General features: G+C 40.1%; 1 protein-coding gene across 1 annotated transcript in view; it reads left to right on the top strand.

The window, feature by feature from the left end:
- Positions 1–24,693, top strand: part of LARP1B (La ribonucleoprotein 1B) — a 574,280-nt gene that overhangs the window by 139,583 nt on the left and 410,004 nt on the right. The window lies entirely within an intron of this gene.

Here is a 24,693-nt window from a genome sequence, read left to right as displayed (position 1 = left end):
TACGTAGGTGAATGCACAAGTTCTGGCAGATGCAGCAGTTTAAACTCACATCCAAGGGCCCTGAACTGGATTGGCACCACTTGGCAGAGCAAGACTTACAGAAAGTAAAGTCCAGGTGCTGGGATAAAGTTGAAAGGTGAAGTCGTTGATATCTTTGAGACTTCAACAACAGGAGGCAAGCCAACAACCCCTTGGAGAAACTTAAGTCCTTAGGATGTAGAGAGAAGGTCCATTCCTTCTCACTTTCACTTAAGAAGCAGTAGACAGCAGGCCAACATAGAAAAGCAGGTATCAAAGTTGCAGTCCCCCCTAGCACGGCAATCAGCAGGCCAGCACAGCATAGCAGTTAGTAAAGTGGCAGATGTTCCAGTACTTATACCCAGTTTAGCCTTTGAAGTAGGGAGACTTCAAAGGAAGGTCTTTGTAGTGCACAGGACCCTGCCCTTCCTTGCCTGGCTCCAGACTCACTACAGGGGGGTATGCAACCCTTTTCGTGGGGACAGGACACAGCCATTTCAAGGAGAAGTTTCAGCTTCTGCCCTCATACTGCTCAGGCACACCCATCAACATACAAATGACCACTCAGGCACACCTACCCTTCCTTTCTGTGTGCTGTCTAGAGGGAATTCAGGAAGCCAACTGTCACCCACCCCAGACGTAGTGGCATTTTCAGAATTGCAATCTAAAAACCAACTTCACTAAAAGATGTGTGTTGTAGTCCAAAGAAAGAAGGCAAATTACACGAAGGTAAGATGCTGGACTGTTTATTCCAATCATCCACTCTCCACACCACAGAGATGTCAACATTCTATCGTGAACTCTATAGGAATGTACCAAGGGAGAAGGAGGAGGGGTGGGGGAAGGATTGTACCAAGTAAGGAAAGAACAGCTATCCTCTGAGATTACAACACATCTCCTTATATAGGGGAGAACAAACAGGACCGGGGTACACTAACTCAGGATAAGTCCACCAGTCTGTCACTGCTCCACGTCTGTCCATTTTCTAGGCGAACCACATTCTTTCCGTTTTTTACCACCCGTTGGGGAGCATGGTACTTGCTCGAGCCTGGTTGCACATGAGTGGGTTTCTTGACAACCACTGTGGTACCGACTTGGTACTCGTGGTCCTTGACTCCGTGTTTTTGGTCATACCAACTCTTATATTTTTGTTGGTGTTGATTGATCTTCACTTTGCTCCGCTCTAGGTCAGGCACTACACTTTTCCCACCTCCCAACCACTGTGGATTCATTTTAGTGCAGGGTTCCCTCCCTCTCAAGGAAACAAAAGGTGATACTCCCGTGATAGAATTGGGTGTGGTATGGTATGCCCAGATGCACTCTCTTAGGGAATCTTCGACATTGAACCCATTGGTGATGGCCAATTGAATGTGGTCTTTCACTAAGCGATTCGCCCTTTCTACTAGCCCATTCTCTTTAGGACAATAGAGTGCAGTTTTCTCCTGTCTTATGTTAAGATCTTCCAAGAATGCCTTCATTGTCTCTGACGTAAATTGCACCCCATTGTCAGTCACTAATGTGGCAGGAATTCCTTCATAGACAAAGACACCTTTCAAGAACGAGATGAGGATGTTTGTCGTGGTGGAGGGTGTGAACTTAAAATTCACTCAATGTGAGGTGTAATCTACAAGTACAAACATAAACTTCTTTTGTGGACCCATGACCTCCATAGGACCAATGATGTCCATAGCAAGTTTGGTCCATGGAACGTCCGGAACTTCGACCGGAGATAGAGGAGCTTTGCGTGGAATTTTGCTTTTGTCACTTTTAGCACAGCTGGTGCATTCTTTGTCCTTGAGTTCTACCATAGAGTCCATTCTTGGAAACCAAAAACAACCTCTGACCTTGTTTTTTGTGAGGCTCCTGCCTAAGTGTCCTTCATGGGCTTGGTCGATTATTTTGTTCCTCAAATCCTTAGGTGGGACTACTCTCCTCCCACGACGTATCATGCCAGACACCAGAGAAAGTTCATACCTTACCTCCCAAAAGTCTTTAACGGAATCTGGAACTTCAGACCGACTCTCGGGCCATCCATTGAGAATGAGGTCTTTGAGGACCTTCATGTCTTTGTCATTCCTCATATTCTCTTCCCACTCTTCTTTGGTTAGTGAGGGGAGGTGCATGGTTAAAATTGGAACGTCTAACTGGTCCTCACTATGATTGGTCGAGAGTGGGGACCTGGATAGGTAATCCGCAATTACATTTTCTGGCCCTGGAAGGTATTCCACCTTGAAGCAGTAGTTCTCTAGGCCAAGAACCCACTTAGTTATGCGAGGAGACTTGTTTTGAGTATTTTTGGATGAGAACATGGAAGTTAAAGGCTTGTGGTCAGTGTGAATAACGAATTTTATACCCCATAAGAAAAAATTTTAATGGTTCACTGCCCAGAAGCATGCTAACGCTTCTCTCTCAATGACCGAGTAGTTTCTTTCTGATGAGCTGAGGGAACGTGATGCAAATGCGATTACAATTTCTTCATCCTCTCCTTTTTGAGAAAGCATCGCTCCCAACCCTTTATTGGATGCATCAGTTGTTAGTATGGATTTTTTCTTGGGGTCAAAAGATCCTAATGCTGGAGATTCAAGAATACGTTGTTTTATTGTCTCAACCATTTTGTTGTGTTTTTCCTCCCATTCAAACTCCTTGTTTTTTTTTAGGAGGTCACGCAACCCATCGCATAAATCGGCAACATTTCTTATGAACTTGGACATGTATTCTACCAGTCCGAGGAATGATTTGAGTTCCTCTTTATTAGAAGGATACGGGGCATCCTTGACTGCTTGGATTAGGCTGTACTTAGGTTTGAAATTCTCTTTGGATATGGTGTGACCCAAATAGTCTACTGAAGTGACTTTGATCTTGCATTTGTCAAGTTTCACAGTTAACCCTGCTCTAGAGAGTCTTTGGCACACAGTGTTAAGGATGACATCGTGTTCTTCCTCCGTCGAACCATACATAAGTATATCATCTTGGAAACAGAGGGTATTGTTGACACCCTCCAGGACCTGTTGCATTACCTTTTGAAAAATAGATGCCGCTGATGCAAGGCCGAACGGCATCCTGATAAACATATATGCCCCAAACGGCGAGGAAAATGCTGTCAACGGTCTTGATTCTGGGTGCAACTCAACTTGATGGTAGGCCATCGAAAGATCAATGACCGAGAAAAAACACGCCCTCCCCATGGTGCTTAACATCTCACTAATGTTGGGGAGAGGAAATCTCTCTATCCAGATGTTCTCGTTGAGACTGCGGAGGTCCACACAGAGGCCGATACCTTGCCCATTAGCCTTTGAAGCTAAAACTAAAGGCGCCAGCCATTCAGATGCTTCTTTTGGTTTGATGACCCCCATGTCCCACAGTTTATCCAGTTCAGCTTTGAGGGTTTCTCTTAGACGAAGAGGAACAGGACGTGTTCTGTGCACAACAGGTTTCGCTCCTTGCCTAACTTTTATTTTATGTTGGAAGTCTTTTAATTTACCTAACTTATCAGTAAAAAGGTTAGAAAATGCATCCCGCAGGAGATTGTTGCTGTTGGGAATATCTACTAAAATGACTTGGTTTTTGTCATTGGGGTCCAGAATGATTCCCAATTCCTTCTGGTGTTGCCAACCCAGAAGGTTCGCCCCACTCTCAACAACATACACCATACCCACAATAGATCTCCCCTTAAAGTCTATGTGACTATTCACCATGCCCACTAAGGGAATGGGATCTCTGGTGTATCCTTCGGGCGAAATATCAGGAGGGTTTAACATAGACTTGTTGCGACCCAGGGATTTCTCAAAGTCCTCTAGGTTTACCAACGTGAATGGGGAGCATGAGTCTGCATACATCTCTATGGGTTTGTCGTCTATAAGTACTATACAATTGGATAGATAGTCTTGGAGGATTCACAAGTGTCTTTTATTTGAAAAATGAATCTAGCCTGTGGTTCCTCGCTAACGCTGACTACTTTTATTGTACTACTTATACCATCTCTGCACACCCTAGCTAAATGTCCTCTTCTGTTGCATTTTTTACATGTGACGCTACGTGCAGAGCAAAAGGGACTGTTGGCCAAATGGTTGTTGCTGCCACACCTAAAACATTTCAGACCATGGCCCTCCTTAGTAGAGTTATTGGTTGGTACAATTTTAGTGTTCACTCTGTTACCTAATTTGAGTACCTCACCACTGGACGCTTCAACCTGAACAGAAGCCACTACTTCTTCATTGATTTTCATCTCCTTCACACACTTAGCAGTATGTTCAATCGATTGTGCCATGAAAATCGCATCTCTTAGAGTGGGGTTTTTTGCCAATAGCTTCTCTTGAACTTTGCTGCTGTTAGTGCATCTAACGAGTTGATCCCTTATGAGGGAATCGTTGAGATCCCCAAACTCACACAATTGGGTGAGTCCTCTAAGAGCCGCAATATAATTATTAATGGATTCACTCTTTCCCTGTACTCTGCTGAAGAATTTGTGGCGTTCAAGCACCACATTGACTTTATCACCAAAGTGAGTCTCTATTTCATGAGTGTTTTTCATAAACATCAGCATCATCCTCATCTTCCAAATCCGGTTCAGGTAAGGTTTCATAAACTTTGCGACCATGAACACCTAAATTATGTAGTAAAATGTGTTGTTTGCGCAAAGCTGAACATTTTTCTCCCCCCATCGCAATTAGGTAAGATTCAAACAACTTAGTCCAATCCTTCCAGTGGATTTCAGGGTCTCCGCACTCATTTAAGAAGGACGGTGGTTGGCTTACCCTTGAATGCCCATAGTAGAGTGTGAGGTAGGGCTCTAAATGAGGGTGGCATGAGAGACTCAACAGGAACAGGATAACGTAAAGGACTGCAGAGCGTGCCACTGGGACTGATGATGGATGAGTAAGGAGAAGATGTGTGTGTGTCACAGAGAGTAACACACCAGGAGGTGAGTGTGTCACCGCGGGTAACGAAGCACAAGAACTGAGGAAGGATGAGTAAAGAAAAGATGTGTGTGTGTCACAGAGGGTAACACACAAGGAGGTGAGTGTGTCACCGCGTTCCCAGATGGCTACAACTTGCACAAGGGTGCTGAGTATAATGCGCCTGAATCTCACAGGCGAAAGTAGAGGAGATCCTATGATGGGACGCCCTATGTGAGCGTGTCACAGCGTACAGGATACTCGGTGATTGAGTCGGTATCTCTGGACCCCCAGAATAATGCAGAAAGGAAAGATCTTACTTGGTAGGGAGGCCCAGGAACACAGGGGTCGACGCGAAGGTCCGTAGAAGTGAGCCGGCAGAATGACTCAGGAGGACCAGTCCTCTTTTGTTTGGTGCGCCCGGGACGCACCGGTGCAGGCAGTAAGCTTGTGCGAAGGAGACTGACTGTAGCGGACCGGCCCAAAGCAGGTTGGTGCGCCGGGAATGCTCCGGGGCAGGCAGGAAGCCAGTAGGCGGAGCAACGCACTCCGCAGAAGGAATGCACCTCAGCCCGTAGTGACAGTCTAGGGGAGCCGCTGACAGGATTGTTCCGAACTCCGCACAGCTAGGCAATGGAGAAGAGACGTTGAGCAGAGGTGGGAACCACCCCCACACCTCTGAGGAAACACCCCGCAGACCAACCACACAATGTCGAGCCGAGCAGCACTCTCAGGAATCCTGAAACGTGAAATGTGCAGTAATCTTCAGAGTGCCACACAGGACCAAAGAGCTTGATAATGCTGACGCTGAACACCACCGGAACCGGGCTGTATGCACACACAACCCCTTGATCACAGCTTGAAGACCGGGTAAACGAAGGAGCTAGTGGCACAAGTATCTTAGACTAGCCCGAGTAAGGGTTTCTTTTACCAGGCTACCTTGCGCAGGTGGCACTTCCATATGGACATACATCTCCTCCGACGCGGTGGAAACTTGACGGAAGCAACGTCCTCTCAGGAAGAATCTTTCTAAACCAGGAGAGAGTACACAAAGGGGAGATGATCGGCTGCCCCCTTCGCAGTTCATCGCCAGTGTTGTAGTCCAAAGAAAGAAGTCAAATTACACGAAGGTAAGATGCTGGACTGTTTATTCCAATCATCCACTCTCCACACCACAGAGATGTCAACATTCTATCGTGAACTCTATAGGAATGTACCAAAGGAGAAGGAGGAGGGGGGGGGGAAGGATTGTACCAAGTAAGGAAAGAACAGCTATCCTCTGAGATTACAACAATGTGCTTAAAAATTATGAGACCAGAGACATAACATTTGGTTTTCCTATCTTTTTCCAATTGGAAGCTACACATCTAAAATTTTCCAAGGCAGCTCCAATGTTACAATGTTATCCTATGGGAGAGATAGGCCTTGCAGAAGTGAAACACACATTTAAGAGTATTACACTACCAGGACATGTAAAACTTAAAAGTACATGTCCTACATTTTGAATATGCTGCACCCTGACCATGGACTGTGCAGGGCCTAGTATAGGGGTGACTTAGGTGTAATAAAAATGTGTTAGCTTGCAAGGCAGACATTGCAGTTTAAAACCGCACATACAGGCTATGTAGTGGCAGGCCTGAGACATGTTTGAAGGGCTACTTATGTGGGTAGCACACTCAGTGCTGCAACTAACTAGTAGCATTTGATTGATAGGCCCTGGGAACGTGTAGTGCACTGTACTAAGGACTTATAGGTAAATCAAATATGCCAATCAGGGATAAACTGATTGTTATCACATTTAAGATACAGATCACATGCACTTTAGCATTGGTCAGCAGTGAAAAAGTGCATAGAGTTCTACAACCAGAAAAAATTTAATTCAGCAAAACAGTCAAAAACAGGAGGTCAGAAGGCAAAATGTTAGGGGCAACCACTCTAACGATGCTATGTCTAACACTACATTCCATGGTGGCACTTCAAAGGAGCTACCAGGAATAATGACACCTCTAGCTATTGGTTGCATTATTACTTTGCCTTTGTTATGAGAGTTTCCATGATGCGTTTGATAATAAAAAAAAGCAAGTGTATTTCCTTCACAGAGATTATGAATTTGATTTGGAACCGGGAGCACTTATACCTTGTAGTCGAAAATATCAACTTACACAGTCTTAGAACATTTTAGAGAGAATATAGATGAAAAGTTAACCAATGTATTTATCAGAAAAGCACAGTTCCCTGCCTCATCTTCATTATTTATTGTGCAGGGAGGAGACCTAATTCCATTTATAGATTATAGATGAATCAACAGCAGTACAGTAAAAAAAATAGATATCCATTTTCTGAATTATCCGTTTTCCTAGATCAGATGAAACACATAAGGCTTTCTACCGTAGCATATATTTTAGTTACAGTCTGAGAAGGCAATGAATGGAAAACGTTTTGCTCTAAATTTGAATTTCAGGCTCTACATGCTTTGTAATGCCCTAGATGTCTTTCAATATGTTATTGATGAAATCCTGAGATATTCTGTGGATGTGGTTTGTTATAGAGTGTTTATATGACATCTCGATTTACTAATATTCTCTGGAAACACATGCACACCATGTTGAGGCAATGTTGGTTAGATAAAGAGTTTTTTGCTATACCAGTAAGTGTGCATTTCACACCACTACAGTAGAATATGTGGGGTATTTAACCAAACCTCAGATAATTCTGATATTCAAGAGGAAGATCTCAGCAATAATCCAATGGCTCATACCAACCTGTGTAAAAGCTATGCAAAGTTTCCTAAGCTTTACTAATTTTTTTTATTGATGTGTCATTTATCTTTCTCTTAAATAGTCAGACCCATTACTAAACCGAGCTTATCTGTAAAGAATCTGCCTTTGTATGGTTTAAAAAGGCAGATCAGACTTTTTGTAGAAACATTTTTTTAATGCCTTTTTTTTTACAACACACAAATGTTGAGTTTCTAGTTATATTTGAAACAGGTGCCTTCTATGAGAGGGGGTTTTTCACAGAGGAATCCAGCAACTCGACAGGTATAATCTGTGGTCTATTTATCTCAAATGTTTTCTCTAGCAGAATTTAATCACACTATTACAGACCAAGACGTTTTGACAATTAAGAGATCTTTTGAGGAATGGAGATATTCTTTATTAGGAGCCGAACACACTGTAGATGTTTGCACTCATTACAGAAATCAGCAGCCCTTGGGCATTGATTCCTAGACGACTTCGATAAACCTTGTTTTTTCATATTACGATTTTGTGATATACTAGTTATCTGTTCAAAATAATATTACGGTGGATGCCTTATCTTGTTGAATCAATCTAGAAATGAAAGTGAGGTATTTAGTGAATGCATTAATTTTGCCAAGTTAAACTCAAAATAGCCATTCTATAACTTTGATCAATGTTGATGCATTTCTAACAAAAGTATGTACAGAGTTCAGTCAACTGATGAACCTGGCTTAAGGAAAATGAAGGTAGGAATGAGAAGGATGAGTTATTTATAAAGGAGGGTTTCTATATTTATATGTACCTTGAGTTCAGTTAAAACAATAGTTTATGAGTTGGCTGTATGATTCTACAACTGTTGCACATCCTGGAATAGCTAAAAACATTAGCAGCAGTTAGTAGGTATTTATATATTAAAAGGTTTTAACCAAAGGCATCAATTGGTGCCACTTTAATCCTCTATGTACAATCCATTTAATATCCACATTTTGCAAAGTTTGGTCTTTGTCAATACTTCTGCGTTTAGCATACATTTTGCACCAGAAAACAGAGCTGTGTCCAACAATCCATACTGTAAGCATCTTGAAGGGATGTCTGGAAGTAATGAAAAGATGTCTGTAGCTGAGGTAGTCAGTTGGTAGAATGAGAGGTATCTAAAATGGTGGGCAAGATGCTGTTTTAGTAGAATTGATTGGTTGTTTAAGAACATTGTACACTCACAAATAGGATACATGTTACTTTCTTTAAAAAGCATGTTCATTATTGGTTAGTAAAAAATGTTTGAAAGGTACAGTAGATGGGATAAGCTCATATTTTGCAAAGGTCAACCACCCCTGCTGTTTGCATTTGTAACCTTGTGTGCTAAACTTGATGAACTAGTGACCTTTTCATTTAGTTGAATGTTCCATGAACTGTTACTATGGAAACTGACACTTAGCAGAATGGGGGAAGGGTTGAAACTTAACTGTGGACTTAAAATGAGAAATTGTAATTTATATATAAGTGATATGTTCTTAAAGTATAATTTCCCATGTCAGTACTATCTTTAGAAGTGGTGTGCTGTTAAAAGAAAGTGGTATTTTTCTTTGTAATATATTTTTGAATTCCCGTATGGATTCACGGCTCCATCGCGTTGGTGCATGGTGGAGTCGCGACTCCATAACATTCCAGAACCAGTTTGAGCACTTTTAGAAACAGTTGGTAAGGGTTAATATGTCTAACCAATAAAAATGTGTTTTCCAATTTGAAATAATGTAGGACGCAATGTGATTTGTTGCTTACATGCATTTCTGTGGAGAAAGAGAGGGAAAGTTTGCCATTACTGGTTTTACCTTGCTGAGAGTGGTGATTTACATTGTGTATGCATGAGAAAATCTTTTATGAGTTAGTGATATTTTAACTTCTACAAATCAATTTGGAAGGTGAGTTATACATTTGTGAGGTGTATTATGTATTATGTTTGTTTTCTAATCTTTAAAAATAATTGATGAACTATGATGTTTGAAATATATTATTAAATGTAGAGGTGTGTTTTGTAGTATGTTTTATTGTACTTAAATGTTGTTTGAAATAGATTTTGTATAGTAATATGTGTATATTGGAAGATGGATTACTGATTATGGTAGTTTGTTTTAGTGTGTGGATATGCACATTTGTAGTATACTACGTAATTTTAGGTGTTGCTTTGAAATTGGAGGTGGAGTCTGTCAAGTTTTAAGGTGTGCATGGACTTCTGTCTCATGTATGTCTCTACTTGTAGATGTATATTCATATGTCTTATACATTTGAAGGTGCATGATGTATAACAAAGAGGTGTTGCTTTTTATGTGGTAGGCTCAAGACTGTGAGTAGTGGAATGGTGCCGATGCAGCATAATAGTGTGGTTTAAAAGATGTTGACATAAGGTATTAGTGATTAGGCTTCTTTTTTTAAAGTTTCTAGAGAGGTACAGTTGAACTATGCCACATCATTTTTGGTGTTTGCTTGAAATTGGAAGTTTGTTCTGTGACTTTTTAAGGTTTGGATAGTGTTATGGTACAGACATATTCATGTATGCTTTTAGGAATATGGTGAGACTTTTAGTAAAGACATGTGAAGGGTTCCTGCTTTGTATTTGGGTAGGTGTAACATTATAAGTAGCTGTAGAATGGTAAAGCAGCAGCCCAAAAGTGAGGTTTGAGATGTTTGTAGAGATGTTATTTATTAGAGTAATTTGTATGATGTGTGGAAGGTATATTTCATATATACCGCATAATTTTCAGTGTCTGTTTTAAAATTGAAGTGTAGTCTGTGAAGCTTTGAGCTGTAGATGGCATTGTGACTGAGATATGTGTCTACTTGCACATATATTATGGTATGTGTTATGCTTCTGGAGATGATAGATGTATAAAACACAGGTATACATGTATCTGTGTATTACTTTTCTATATGATGCTGCTAGCAAAAGGTACAGACATATGCATACATGCTTTTAGAAATATGGGGAGACTTTCATCAAAGATAAAGAAAGGGTTGCTTTGCTGTTAGCTATGCTCAAAACCTGTTTAGTACTAGAATAGTGAAGCAGAAGTAGTAGAAAAGTGATGTTTAAGATATGTTGGGATAGGAATTATTGATTATGGTACTTTATAAGAGTCTGTGTAAAAGTCCACTTGAAATTTGCCGCATAAATCTAGGTGTGTTTGAAATGTTAAGTGTAGTCTGTCAAGTTTTACGGCCTTTATGGTCTTGCGAGTGTGGTTATGTTTCTATTTGCTCATGTATTCTAATATGTGTAATGCTTTTGGCATTAGGTATAGATAGAAGCATGCATGCTTTTAGGAATATGGTTAGAGTTATGGTAGAGACATTTGATAGGTTGCTGCTTTATGTTTGACTAGGCCCAATATTCGTAGAATGGTGAAGCTGTACAATAAAAGTGAGTGTTAAGACATGTTGGCCGAAGGGACTACCGATTAGGCTACTTTCTATGAGTCTGGGGAAAGGTACACTTGAAATACACTGCACAAATGTAGGTGTGTCTTTGTAATGTAAAGTTCAGTCTATTTGTTTATTTCTGGTATATGTGATGATGTTTTCAAAAGGTAGACATATATGCATGTATAGTTTCAGGAATATGGTGAGATTTATTACAGACTCATGTGAAGCTTTTATGCTTTATTTTGAGTACGCCCAACACCCTGAGTTGTTACAGAATTTTGAAGCTGCAGTACAAAAGAAATAGACTTGACTTTTGTGCTGCAGTTTCAATATTCTGCTACTACTCAGGAGTTTGCACTCCTCCAATGACTCAGGTACAACTGCAGTACTACTCTAATCACCCAGGCAGTACACATGTACTTATACAATCACCCAGGCACTGCCTATGTACTACTGTAATCTCCCAGATATTACCCCTGCAATCATGGAATAACCAGGCATTACCTATGTCCTCCTCTAATCTCCCAGACATAACTCCTGCAATCATGCAATCACCAGTGCATTAGCTATACACTGGTTCAATTATCCAGGCAATACCTTTGCACTCTTCCAATCACCCTGTCAGGATCCACGCACTCCTCCAATCACTTAGCCAGTGCCCATGCACTTATAAAGTAACCCAGGCACTATCTTTGCACTCCTCTAATCACTCAGGAATTCCCTCAGTACTCCTGAAATCACCCAAGTAGTATTCATGGAGTTATAAAATCACCCACTCACTTGCTATGCACTCCAGTAATCCCCCAAATAATACCCATGTAGTCATGGTATCACCCAGGCACTAGTTATGTACTACCACTGCAGTCATAGAATCAAGCAGTGTCTACCTATGCACTCATGTAATTACCCACACACTACCCTTGCAGTCATAGAATCACCCAGGCATTACCAATGTACTCCTTTACTTCCCCAGTCGTTACCCCTGTACTCATGCAATCACCAATGCATTAGCTATACAGTGCTTTAATCACCCAGGCAGTATCCTTGCACTCTTTCAATGATGCACGCACTACTCTTGTACTTATGTAATCACTCAGCCAGTACTCATGCACTTATAAAATCACCCAGGCACTACTTTTGCACTCATGTAATCACTCAGGCAGTACCTTAGTACTTCTGTAATCACCCAGGCAGTCCTCATGGACTTATAAAATAACCCACTCACTTCCTATGTACTCCAGTAATCCCCTAGATATTACCCCTGTAGTCATGCACTCATGCACTTATAAATCACCCAGGCACTACCTTTCCAATCCTCCAATCACTCAGGCATTCCTTCAGTATGCCTACAATCACCCTAGCAGTACTTATGCAGTTATAAAATCCCCCACTCATTTGCTATGTACTACAGTAATCCTCCAGATATTACCCCTTCAGTCATGCAATCACCCAGGCACTAGTTATGTACTACCCTTGCATTTGTAGAATCACCCAGGTCCTACTGTTGAACTCATCTATTCACCTAGGCAATACTCAATGTATTTCTTTATTTATAGATGACAATGTTTGTATATAATTAATAATAAAGTTGAGAATAAAAGACAACAAAGAAAACAGAACTATTTAAAGGGGAGGGAAAAGCAGAAAGTAGATGAAGTACAACATGTGCCGTTGAAGGAAAAGTCTTCTGATAAGAGAACAAAATAATTTGTTGAAAGTCTTTTAAAAAATGTAATCGATTTTCAAAATGGGAAAAAGAGAAAGAAAAGTACTACAAGCAATCAGAAGGAAAAGAAAAAAGGACAAATTAATGCAAAATAATTTTATAGGAAAGTAATCCATGTTGAAAAAAGGATGAAAGAATATAAAGACATTAGGAAGAGAATTTATAAAAGTAGAGTACTACAAAAGGTACTGAAAGATTGCAAAAATATAAAAGAGCAGCATTTTACAAGAACAAAGAACAGATTGAAAGTTAGTTGAAAAGGCTTTTGAATTGAAAAGCAAACTGTTTATATTAGTATTGAAGAGAATGAAAACATTGAATAAAACAATGCACTTTATGAAGGAGAAAAGTAAAAGAAAAAGACTGGTTAATAGCACTAACTTTTACAAAACATTTTCGGGTGAATGTAAGCATACTTCTAGTACTGAACCTTTTTTTTAATGAAGAAAGCTATTTTCAACAAAATACGTTAGTTCATGCAGTTGATACCAGGGATCGTTGTTATGAGGTTAAAAACGGTTGTCCAATTGAAAAAGTAATGATGGTTCCTAGAAATGTGTGAAAGAAGTAATAGCTTAATAAGTTCAGGGGAGACATACACAAACTCCAGTGTATTTGTGGGATTGTAGTAGTATTTGTAGTATACAAAAGGAATCTATTGATATATTACAAAATGTCTTACAAGATGTTGGGTAATAAAAGTGTTAAACAGAAGATTAAGATATTGCAAGGACTAGATCCTTGTAAAGTGAGAAAATATACTAGCTTGCAGGGTCATTCTCTGGCTTGTCTTTCTAGAAAAGTGTGTCAAAGTACATTTCATCATTTAAGAATGTTAGCAGTACAACATTCAGAAATGCGGAAGTTAGTGAGAAGATTGTACTATGTAAAAAGTCCTGCATTATCTTTAAGTGAAATAAACACAGCTCATTTGTATGGTTCAGTATTGGATGTAAAAAACATTTCTGATGATATACAGTTTAGTTTCTTTGGTCCTCAAAAGGAGTGTAGAGAAAGTGAGAGTTTGATAAGTGTAGATGTTGAAGAAGAGGTGTAAGGTAGTACTACTGAGAAGTTTTCAGAAGAAATTTCAAAGTATAAGGTAGTTTCTTGTGAAAAACCAAACTATGTTTGTATTTCTTGTCGATGTACTCACTATAGAACTCAAACTAGGAATGTTGATGTGTATTTAAAAAGTGAAAAGGAAAACAATGATAAGTGGGAGCAATTTGGTGCTTATTTGTTGGTGAAAGATCATTTTGAGTTGGGTAGTGATGAACATATTTGTAAATATTGTTACAACAAATAGAAGAGAACAAAATGCCAGCTAGAGCTGTACATAATAACCTAGAGTTGGTAGCTATTCCTCCGGAACTGGTAGATTTAAATCCGTATGAGTCCATTCTTATTCAATCTGTGCACCCGTTTCAGGCTATAGTTCGTATGGAGCCTAAAACAGGTAAGCTGCCTCCAACAGATTTACTAAGAGGTTTAAAAGGAAGAGTTGTGTATTTACCTTTAGATTTTAAGAAAAATATTGAAACTGTTGAAGTAGCGAGAAAGGAAAGTGAACCAGTAGTTATTCTAGTTAATGGTGTACCAACAAAGAGTCGGAAAATATGACAAGGGCTCGTATATGTCACCAAACTTCAAAAGGCTACATTATATCTTATACAAAACAATATTTATATTACAAATGTATATGTGGAAGAACATGACATATCTTTAGAAGGTGATATAGAAATTTCAACTGGCCAAATCAAAAAGTGGACAACTCCAGGAGTGAAGAAATTTACGAACATTACAGTGTACATCATCTACATTCAAAAGAAGTGATTGGAAACACTATTGAATTATTCCGAATAGAGAAAGCGAAGGGAACTCCCATGAGTGTTTGGGAAAAACGTTTAGAAGCTTGTTGTTTTCCACAGCTCTTCCCCACTGGAAAAGGTGGACGATGTAATGTACGACCAGTACAGATTCCTGCTTCAGAATATCATACGACAAGATTGTACTCAGACGATCCAAGATTTCGACAGTGTGTTCCATATTTATTTCATCTTCTGTTTGAAAGGTGCTTTTCTGGACTTTCATATGCAGTGCACCACATAATAAAAACAGAAGTGCATCTTACACATGTTTCTGCAAAGGAATTCTTGGACAAAGTTCAACAAAGACGATCATTGAGAATCTCAGTTAATTATTTGTTGGTGTGTCAACGTGGTTCTGATGAGTATCGGTATTATCGTCATGGAGAACTTAAATGTATGTTAAGAAACTTAGGAACCCCTACATGGTTTGTTACGCTTAGTTGTGTTGAATTTGCATGGGACGATTTACTTGAATTTCTACAAGAAGCGAATTCAAATGTAAAAAACATTGATTTGAAGACAGCTGGAGGTGTTTGTTGGATCCTGTAAATGTGTGCAGATATTGTTATCATAGGTTTCAAGCTATGATGTCTTTTATCTGCAATAAAATAATCCACCTATTGGAGAAGTTATTGATTTCTTTTGGAGAAAGGAGCACCAAGCCAGAGGTGCTCCTAATATACACATGTTATTATAGATCAAGAATGCACACAAATTTGAAACTGATTCTGATGAAACTGTTTTGTCTTCCATTGAAGACTAGGGGCCATATGTAGGAAGGCAAATTGCGATCGCAAATGCTGAAATTCGCTGAATTTCGGCGTTTGCGATCGCAATTTGGGCAGTGTGCTATGTAGCACACAAAAACCCACATGCAAAATAAGGAATCGCAAAATTTGCGATTCCTTATTTTGCTAATGCATTTAAGGAATCCCAAATTGCGATTCCTTAAATGCAATGTAGGAAGCACCCAAGTTGTGCAATTCTGACTTAAGGAATCGCATATTACCACCAACCTCAGGTTGGTGGTAATTTGCGATTTCCTTGAAAAATGCACTTTTTTGCATTTTTCAAAGTGCCATGTGGCGCACATACATGCCCTTAGCACATGTATGTGCGCCACATGTGCACTCGTGTTTATTTCAGGGGTGCAAAAGGGTGTCCTATTGACACCCTTGCAACCTTGAAATTGCATTCTCAATTTGCGATTCTCTAATTGAGAATCGCAAATTGAGAATGTCTTCCTATTCATTCCTATGGGCCTTCTAGCCCATAGGAATGAATGGCAAGGTATTCCTTATTTGCGAATCTCAATTTGGGATTCGCAAATAAGGAATAGGTAGGAATCGCAAAATATTTTGCTAATCCTACCTACATTCCGTTTTGCAATTCTCTAATTGCGATTCCCTAAAAATTGCAATTAGAGAATCGCAAAACACGTTGTACCTACATATGGCCCTATGTTCCCTATGCCATTCTAAAAAAAGGAAGAGAAAACAGCTTAAGACAACAAGTTTTACGGTTTCAAGTCATCGATGTGGAAAGTATTGTCGACGGAAATACAGATCAAAGGGAAAACTTGTATAAAAATGTTGTTTTGGATTCCCACGTCCAGTAATTTCAAAAGGAAGAGTAACAGTTTCAAGTCAGCAGTAAGCCATACTATAACTCAAAAATCTCCGAAGAGTACTTACAACATAAAAAGAACTGAAGATTCAAAGTATATAAATGACTACAATCCAGTGATTTTTGAATAAGTGTAATGCAAACATGGATATCTAGTATGCTTCAGATAATTCGATTGCTGTTGCTCGTAAGGTTACATCATATATAACCAAATCTAGAAAGACGGAGTTGAAAGAAATGTGGGAAGAAATTTCACAAGAGAAGACTCTGAGTAATAAATTGTATAGCTTTAGTTTGAAGATGCTTACACATCGAGAGATTGGATCCTACGAATGTTCAGATCGGTTGACATCTGCAAGTTTATATTCAAAGTCAAGAGGAATCATTTGGGTAAGTCTAGGTCTTGCTGCAACACGAAATCGAGTTTTGAAATTTGTACAAGAAACTGAGTACTTAGCTTTGAATGAGCCAGAAAGTATAGATATAGTTAAAACAAATATGTTGGATACCTACTATCCCAAAAGGAGTCCACATCTGGAAAACATATGTCTCTATGAAGTACTGCAACATTATAGTTTTAAGCTAAATGTTACAGAAAATATAGATGAAGAAAAATATGCAGTAATTGGATGTGATGGATGTTCAGTAAAAAGGAAATCTTATTAATCACAGGAAACTGTTGTGATACTCCAGATAAAAGGGAATTTTTCTATTTAGCACTTCTGCAACTCTTCAAGCCTTGGCGTACTGAAATGGAATTACTTGGAGATTTTGACTCTCATGAAGATTCTTTCAATGCTTGTAAAGATAGCATTGAATGTACAATTTTTCCAAATTATCTACAAATGTTGAATGAAGAGATTGAACAAGAAACTACTATTGCAGCTGAAATAGCTAGCGACAGTGCTCAAGATAGTCAAAGTTTTGTTCCACTATGTCAAGATCCACTAGGACAACCAATTCTTGAAAATGAAGCAGCAATAGCAATGAGTGAAGTAGAAACGGCAATGCAACAAGCACAACAGGATATTATTGATTTGGGAAACTTGGAAGAAGAACTAAATATTGAACAAAATTAAATATATGAGCAAGTGACACAACAGATACAGCATGGTTTACTGCATGAAAAAAGGAATGCCAAGCACATTATTTAAACCTATTTGAATGTATATCAGTGGGCAAGCTGAAACAAGAAAACGTTTCTTAATTGAAGTTTTGACCAGCTATCTACACAGAACCACTAAATCACATTTATCTTGTGTTGCAACCGCTCCAACTGGGTTAGCAGCACATTACATAAAAGGGATTACATTACATCGATTACTAATGCTACCAGTTGAACATGAAAATAAGTTGGAATATCACAAGCTATCTGGAAAAGCTTGTTATGAAGTTTCAAGAGTACTAAAGAAAATAAAACTTCTAAATATTGATAAGGTGAGCATGGTGTCAAACTTAATGCTTGCCTTTGTACATTTGAGAATGCAACAGATTTTAAAAACAGATTATGATGTTCTATTTGGAGGAAAACGTGTAATTGTATTTGGCAACCTACTACAACTTACTCCTGTAAAAGGGCAACCTGTTTTTAAAACACTTGTCCACGAAGACACTAGGAAATCTTTGGGAAGTATTGGAAATGTCAACATTTGGTCTCATTTTGAATATAAAGAACTTATTATAAATATGCGACAAGCAAGTGATGAACATTATGGAAACATTTTTCAAGAATTTAGAATTGGTGTTTTGAGTAAAGATGGTAAAGAAGCTTTACAAAGTCGGCTTTTAACAAACTTGTTTGCAAATGAAAACATAGCTCCTGAAATAATGTACAAAGAAATTGGAGAAAAGAAGTCTATAGTTTGCCTAATGCCTACACTGCAAGAGTCTTCTACGCTCAATCAAAGTCTTTTGAAATTGGAAAAACAGCCAATAATAAAAATGGAAGTTATTGATAAAATGGAACACAAAGGAGTTACTATTCTTCTCTCAGAGAAATTACAGTCAAAATTGGATTCTTTGGAAATGTCGGTGTCTAAGACTGCAGATTTAGCAAAGACTGTTTATGTATGTGTAAATTGTCGGGTAATTTTACAGCGTAATTTGAATGTAGAAGAAGGTTTAGTAAACCGAGCAATGGGAAAAGGTGTTGGTTTTCTAAATTTTCAGAACAGAGATGGAATTGAATTTTTTAAGATTCAATTTGATCAGATTGAAGAGGTAAAACAGATTGGACGTTGTGCTGTTCGTTTTTTGCTTGTAAAAGACTTCTATGTTTATAGAAAACAGTTTCCTCTTTCTTTAGCATATGCTGTAACCAGTCATAAATCTCACGATTTAAGTGTAGACAGTGCTTTGGTAAATATTGGAAGTACAGTGTTTAAAGAGGACATAACATATGTTGCATTGTCTTGAGTAAGAACATTATCTGATTTGTATTTGATTGATTATGATGAGAAGAAAGTTAGTGCTGATGCAAATTGTGTAAGAGAGTATAATCGGTTAAGAAGACTGTATGCTCCTAACTTAGGTGAATATCCGGTATATCAAAAACGTGTAGTGTGTCCAAAACGAAAATATGACAAACATTCTAGTGATGTTCAAAAACAGAAAACAATGCAAGAGAATGATGAAGCTGCAAAGAAAATGAAAATGGACACTGTTGATGATATTGTAGGATACCAGTTAGAAAATAGTTCAGATATCAACTGCTATGCTAATGTAATTGTGAATGTTGTGTTTTATCTAGAAGAGCTTCATCAGGAAATTATGGAAAATTGAGAAAAAAGATTCTGTTCTTTATTGCCTTATATTTTTCAAAAGTTGGTAACTGATAGAACTAAAATCCATACTGCTTCTGGCATGCAGCCTCTTATGGATATATGTTCTGGTTCATTGCAATTTACGCTTCATGTATAACAAGATGCACAAGAATTTCCAATGTTTATGCTTGCAGTATTGGAAGATGAAGGAATAGAAATTGAAAATTTGTTTGGACTAAGTTAAAGATGGGATCATAAATGTGAAGTGTGTTCATTTTCTTCTACCACTGAAATAGACACAGAACGATTCATATATTTGACAATATCAGATTGCACAACAGTGTCTTTTAACAAATTAGTAAAAACAGCGAATCAAGATATGAAATGTTCTCATTGCAAATCAGAAATGTTGTCAACATTATTTATAGACAGTTTTGGACTATATGTCATTTTAATGCTACAACGCTATAGAGCAGATGGAAGAAAATTGGAAACCAAAATTAAAAAGTTTGTGGCAAGTCAAGTATCAATTTCGGGAAGAACTTTTAAAGCAGTGGCTATTATTTTTCATGATGGACCTACTACAACATCTGTACACTGTACAGTGTATTTAAAGTGCAATAAAGGATGGACTCATTGTAATGATGCCCATTTGGAATTCAAATGTCGGTTGCCTTACGAATTACCAAATTCTTATCTGATATTTTTGATGCCAAAGTTTTGAAAACATCATTCGGCCTATTGGGAAGATGTGAACAATAACTGTTTGGATTATTGTTTGTGCTAATTCTTATTGCATTTGCAAAATTGTGTTTGAAAGAAGTAGTTTATATATTTGATCTTTAAATTATACGTGATGAAAATGAGAGTGTATGTTTTACAAAATGTACTTGAGAGAAGTAAAAGATTTAATGTAGTTGAAGAATGTAATTTACGAACTGTAGATATGCAAACAGATGGTTGCACTTTTAAATATTTACAGCGCAGATTTGTTTTTTTTACAATATCATTGATTGAATTTTTCCCCCCGCTGTTGTATGATGATCTACATTGAAATCGCTGTGTATGCTAAAATTCAGTAGAATCTGAGAACAGCAAAACAGGGAAACTAAATATGTTTTATAATTCTAAAATTATGTTGTGTTCTTAAAACTATATTATTTGCAATCACACTTTTTCTTTTTTTTATAGAAGGTGATACTAAAGTTTGAAAAGATTTTAAATTCAGTTTGCAACAAAACTACTGTAAAATAGTTCCACTGAGTTTTGTATCTTCTTTAATGCAAAAAGGTAAGATGAAATAATGTAATAAGCATGATAATATGAACTAATGTTTACAGTGACTTTTACTGCACTCATCCATTTTTTCAAACACTACCTATGCAGTCATCTATACAGTTAGGCACTGTTCAGATACTGCTCCAATCACTCATGCACTATCTATGCACTTCTGGAATCACATAGCCAGTACCCACAGACTTATAATATCACCCAGACACTACCTATGTACTCCTTCAATCACCCAGACACTATCTGTACACTCATGCAATCCTCTAGACATTACCACTACACTCATACAATTACCCAGGCATTACCTATGCATTCCTCTAACCCTCAGACATGACACTTGCACTCATGCAATCACTCCGGCACTATCCATGCACTTATGCAATCAGCCAGGCATTACCTATGCACTCCTTCAATCAGTTAGACAGTACCCATGCACTCCTTAAATCACCCAGATATTACCTGTGCACTCATGTAATCACTTAGTCACTACCCATGCACTTCTTCAATCACTCATGCAGTACCCATGCACTCCTCCAATCACCCAGGCACTACCCATGCACTTATGCAATCACCCAAGCATTATGTATGCACTCCTTCAATCACTCAGGCGGTACCCATGCACTCCTCCAATCACCCAGACATTACACCTGCACTCATGCAATCACCCAGGGATTACGCATGCACTCCTTCAATCACTCAGGCAGTATCCATGCACTCTTCCAATCACCCAGGCATTACTCGTGCACTCACCCATGCATTACCTATGCACGATTTCAATCACTCAGGCAGTACCCATGCACTCCTCCAATCATGCAGACATTACTCCTGCACTCATGGAAGCACCCAGGCACTACCCATGCACTCATGCAACCACCCAGGCAGTACCCAGGGGAAATGGCCACTACAACGCGGCGGGTTTCCACGCATAACCTTAACGCATGCATTACAACGCATGCGTGGTTAACACGAATAGCCTTTACCACGCATACCTTTACTACGAGATACGTAGTAAAGGCATGTGTGGTAAAGGATAACAATTTAAAAAGGGGGCTTGGGGGGTCTCCCACCCCCAAAAAAATGGGTGCGAAAAGAAAAGCGGGGCTTAGGGGAGTATCCCCCCCAAAAAAACACACCTGATAAAGTAGCGATGTGGAGGCAATCGGGAGGCAATCAGCGTCGTTAGAGGAAACGGCACTTCCGTTTCCACTTTACAACGTGCAACGGGAACTCGGGAAATCATAGAGAAGAGACGACAGACGAGATGACGTGGAGATGTAAGGGGAATTTTAGAGTTAAAAAAAACGCAGGGATGCGATTTTAGGGTTAAGGGCAGGGGAGGGGTATTTGTAAGAAAGGTTTGGGGGTGGGGGAATAACCTTTACCAAGAGTCCGCCCTTACCATGCATGAATTTACAACGAAAATCATTGTAAAAGTATGCGTGGTAAAGGAATATTCATGGTAAAGGTTATGCGTGGGAATGGCATTCGCGTTCTAACGCATGCGTGGTAAAGGCATGCAATGCAACAGAATGTGTTGTAACATCATACAACCCTATTCCAATTACCCAGACACTACCCATGCACTTATGGAATCACCCAGGCATTACCCATGTACTGCTTCAATCACTTAGGCAGTACCCATGCACTCCTTGAATCACCCAGACATTACCCCTGCATGCATGCAATCATGCAGGCACTACCCATGCACTTCTTCAATCACTCAGGCAGTACCCATACACTCCTCCAGTCACCCAGGCACTACCTATGCAGTGTTGCAATCACTCAGGCATTACCCATGCACTTATGCAATTACCCAGGCACTACCCATGCACTTTTTAAATCACTTAGGCAGTACCCATGCACTCCTCCAATCACCCAGGCACTACCCACGCACTCATGCAATCTCCCAGGCATTACCCTTCCATTCCTCAATCATTCAGGCAGTACCCATACACCCCTCCAATTACCCAGACATTACACCTGCACTCATGCAATCACCCAGGCATAACACATGCACTCCTTCAATCACTCAGGCAGTTCCCATGCACTCCTTCAATCACCCAGGCACTACCCAGGCACTTATGCAATCACCCAGGCAACACCTATACACTCTTTCAGTCACTCAGGCAGTACCCATGCACTCCTCCAATCACCCATACATTACTCCTGCACTCATGGAATCACCCAGGCACTACCTATGCCTGTATGGAATAACCCTGCACTACCCTTGTACTCCTTCAGTCATCCAGACACTATCCATGCACTCCTCCAGTCACCCAGCCACTACCCATGCACTTTTAAAAATCATCCAGGCACTACCTATGCACTTGTCTAATCACTCAGGCACTACCCATGCACTCCTCTATTCATCCAGACATTACCCCTGCATTCATGTAATCACCCAGGCACTACCCATGCAGTCATACATGCACTCAGGCACTTCTGTAGCACTCATGCAATCACCCAAGCACTACCCATGCAGTCTTGCAATCATTCGGGTACTACTCCTGCACTCATGAAACCACCCTGGTACTACTCATGCACTCCTCCAATCCCTCAAGAACTTAACATGCAGTCCTAAGTGCACCCAGGCACTACTCATGCACTCCTACAATCACTCAAGAACTTCACATGCACCTAGGCACTAACCATGCATTCTTCGTTGCACCCAGGCATTACCCATGCACTCCTTCAATCACCCAGCCATTACCCCTGCACTCATGCAATCACACAGGCATTACCCATGCACTCCTTTAATTACTCAGGCACTACCCCTGCAGTCATACAGTCACCCACGCACTACCTATGCACTCATGGAATAACCCAAGCACTCCCCTGGCACTCTTCCAGTCATCCAGGCACTATCAATGCACTCCTCCAATCGCCCAGCCACTACCCATGCACTTATTAAATCACCCAGGCACTACCTATGCACTTATGAAATCACCCAGGCACTATCCCCACAGTCATGCAACCACCCAGGCACTACCTAAATACTCATGGAATAACCCAGACACTACCCTTGCCCTCGTCTAATTACTCAGGCACTACCCATGCACTCCTCCATTCACCCAGACATTACCCCTGCATTCATGCAATCACCCAGGCACTACCCATGCACTCATGCAATCACCCAGGCACTACCCCCACAGTCATGCAACCATCCAGGCACTACCTAAATACTCATGGAATAACCCAGACACTACCCTTGCCCTCGTCTAATTACTCAGGCACTACCCATGCACTCCTCCATTCACCCAGACATTACCCCTGCATTCATGCAATCACCCAGGCACTACCCATGCACTCATGCAATCACCCAAGCACTACCCATGCAATCTTCCAATCATCCAGGCACTACTCCTGCACTCATGCAATCACCCAGTCTCTACTCATGCACTCTTCCAGTCACCCAGGAACTACCCATGCAGTCCTACATGCACCCAGGCACTACCCATGCACTCTGCCATGCACCCAGGCATTACCCATGCACTCCTTCAATCACCCAGACAACACCCCTGCACTCATGCAATCACACAGGCATTACCCATGCACTCCTTCAATCACTCAGGCACTACCCCTGCAGTCATGCAATCACCCAGGCACTACCTATGCACTCATGGAATAACCCAGTACTACCCTTGTACTCCTTCAGTCATCCAGGCACTAGACATTCAATCCTCCAATCACCCAGCCACTACCCATGCACTTATAAAATCATCCAGGCACTACTGATGCACTCATGTAATCACTTAGGCACTACCCTTGCACTGCTCCAGTCATCCAGCAATATCCATGCACTCCTCCAATCACCCAGCCACTACCCATGCACTTATAAAATCCCCCAGGCACTACCTATACACTTATGCAATCACCCAGGCCCTACCCCTGCAGTCATGCAACCACCCAGGCTACTACCTATGTACTCATGGAATAACCCAGGCACTACCCTTGCACTCGTACAATCACCCAGCCACTACCCATGCACTTATGAAATCACAAAGACACTACCTATGCACTCGTCTAATCACTCAGACACTGCCCATGCACTCCTCCATTCACCCAGACATTACTCCTGCATTCATGAAATCACACAGGCACTACCCATGCACTCATGCAATCACTAAGACAGTACCCATGCAGTCATACATGCACTCAGACACTTCTGCAGCACGCATGCAATCACCAAAGCACTACCCATGCAGTCTTCCAATCATCCAGGCACTACTCCTGCACTCATGCAATCACCAAGGCACTACTCATGCACTCCTCCAATTACCCAGGAACTACCCATGCAGTCCTAAATGTACCCTGACACTACCCATGCACTCTGCCATGCACACATGC

The sequence above is a fragment of the Triturus cristatus genome, chromosome 2_2 (assembly GCF_964204655.1).
Source record: "Triturus cristatus chromosome 2_2, aTriCri1.1, whole genome shotgun sequence".
In the NCBI taxonomy this organism is placed as follows: Eukaryota; Metazoa; Chordata; class Amphibia; order Caudata; family Salamandridae; genus Triturus; species Triturus cristatus.
Note: the sequence above shows the minus strand (reverse complement) of the source record. Positions and strands in the feature narration are given on the sequence as shown.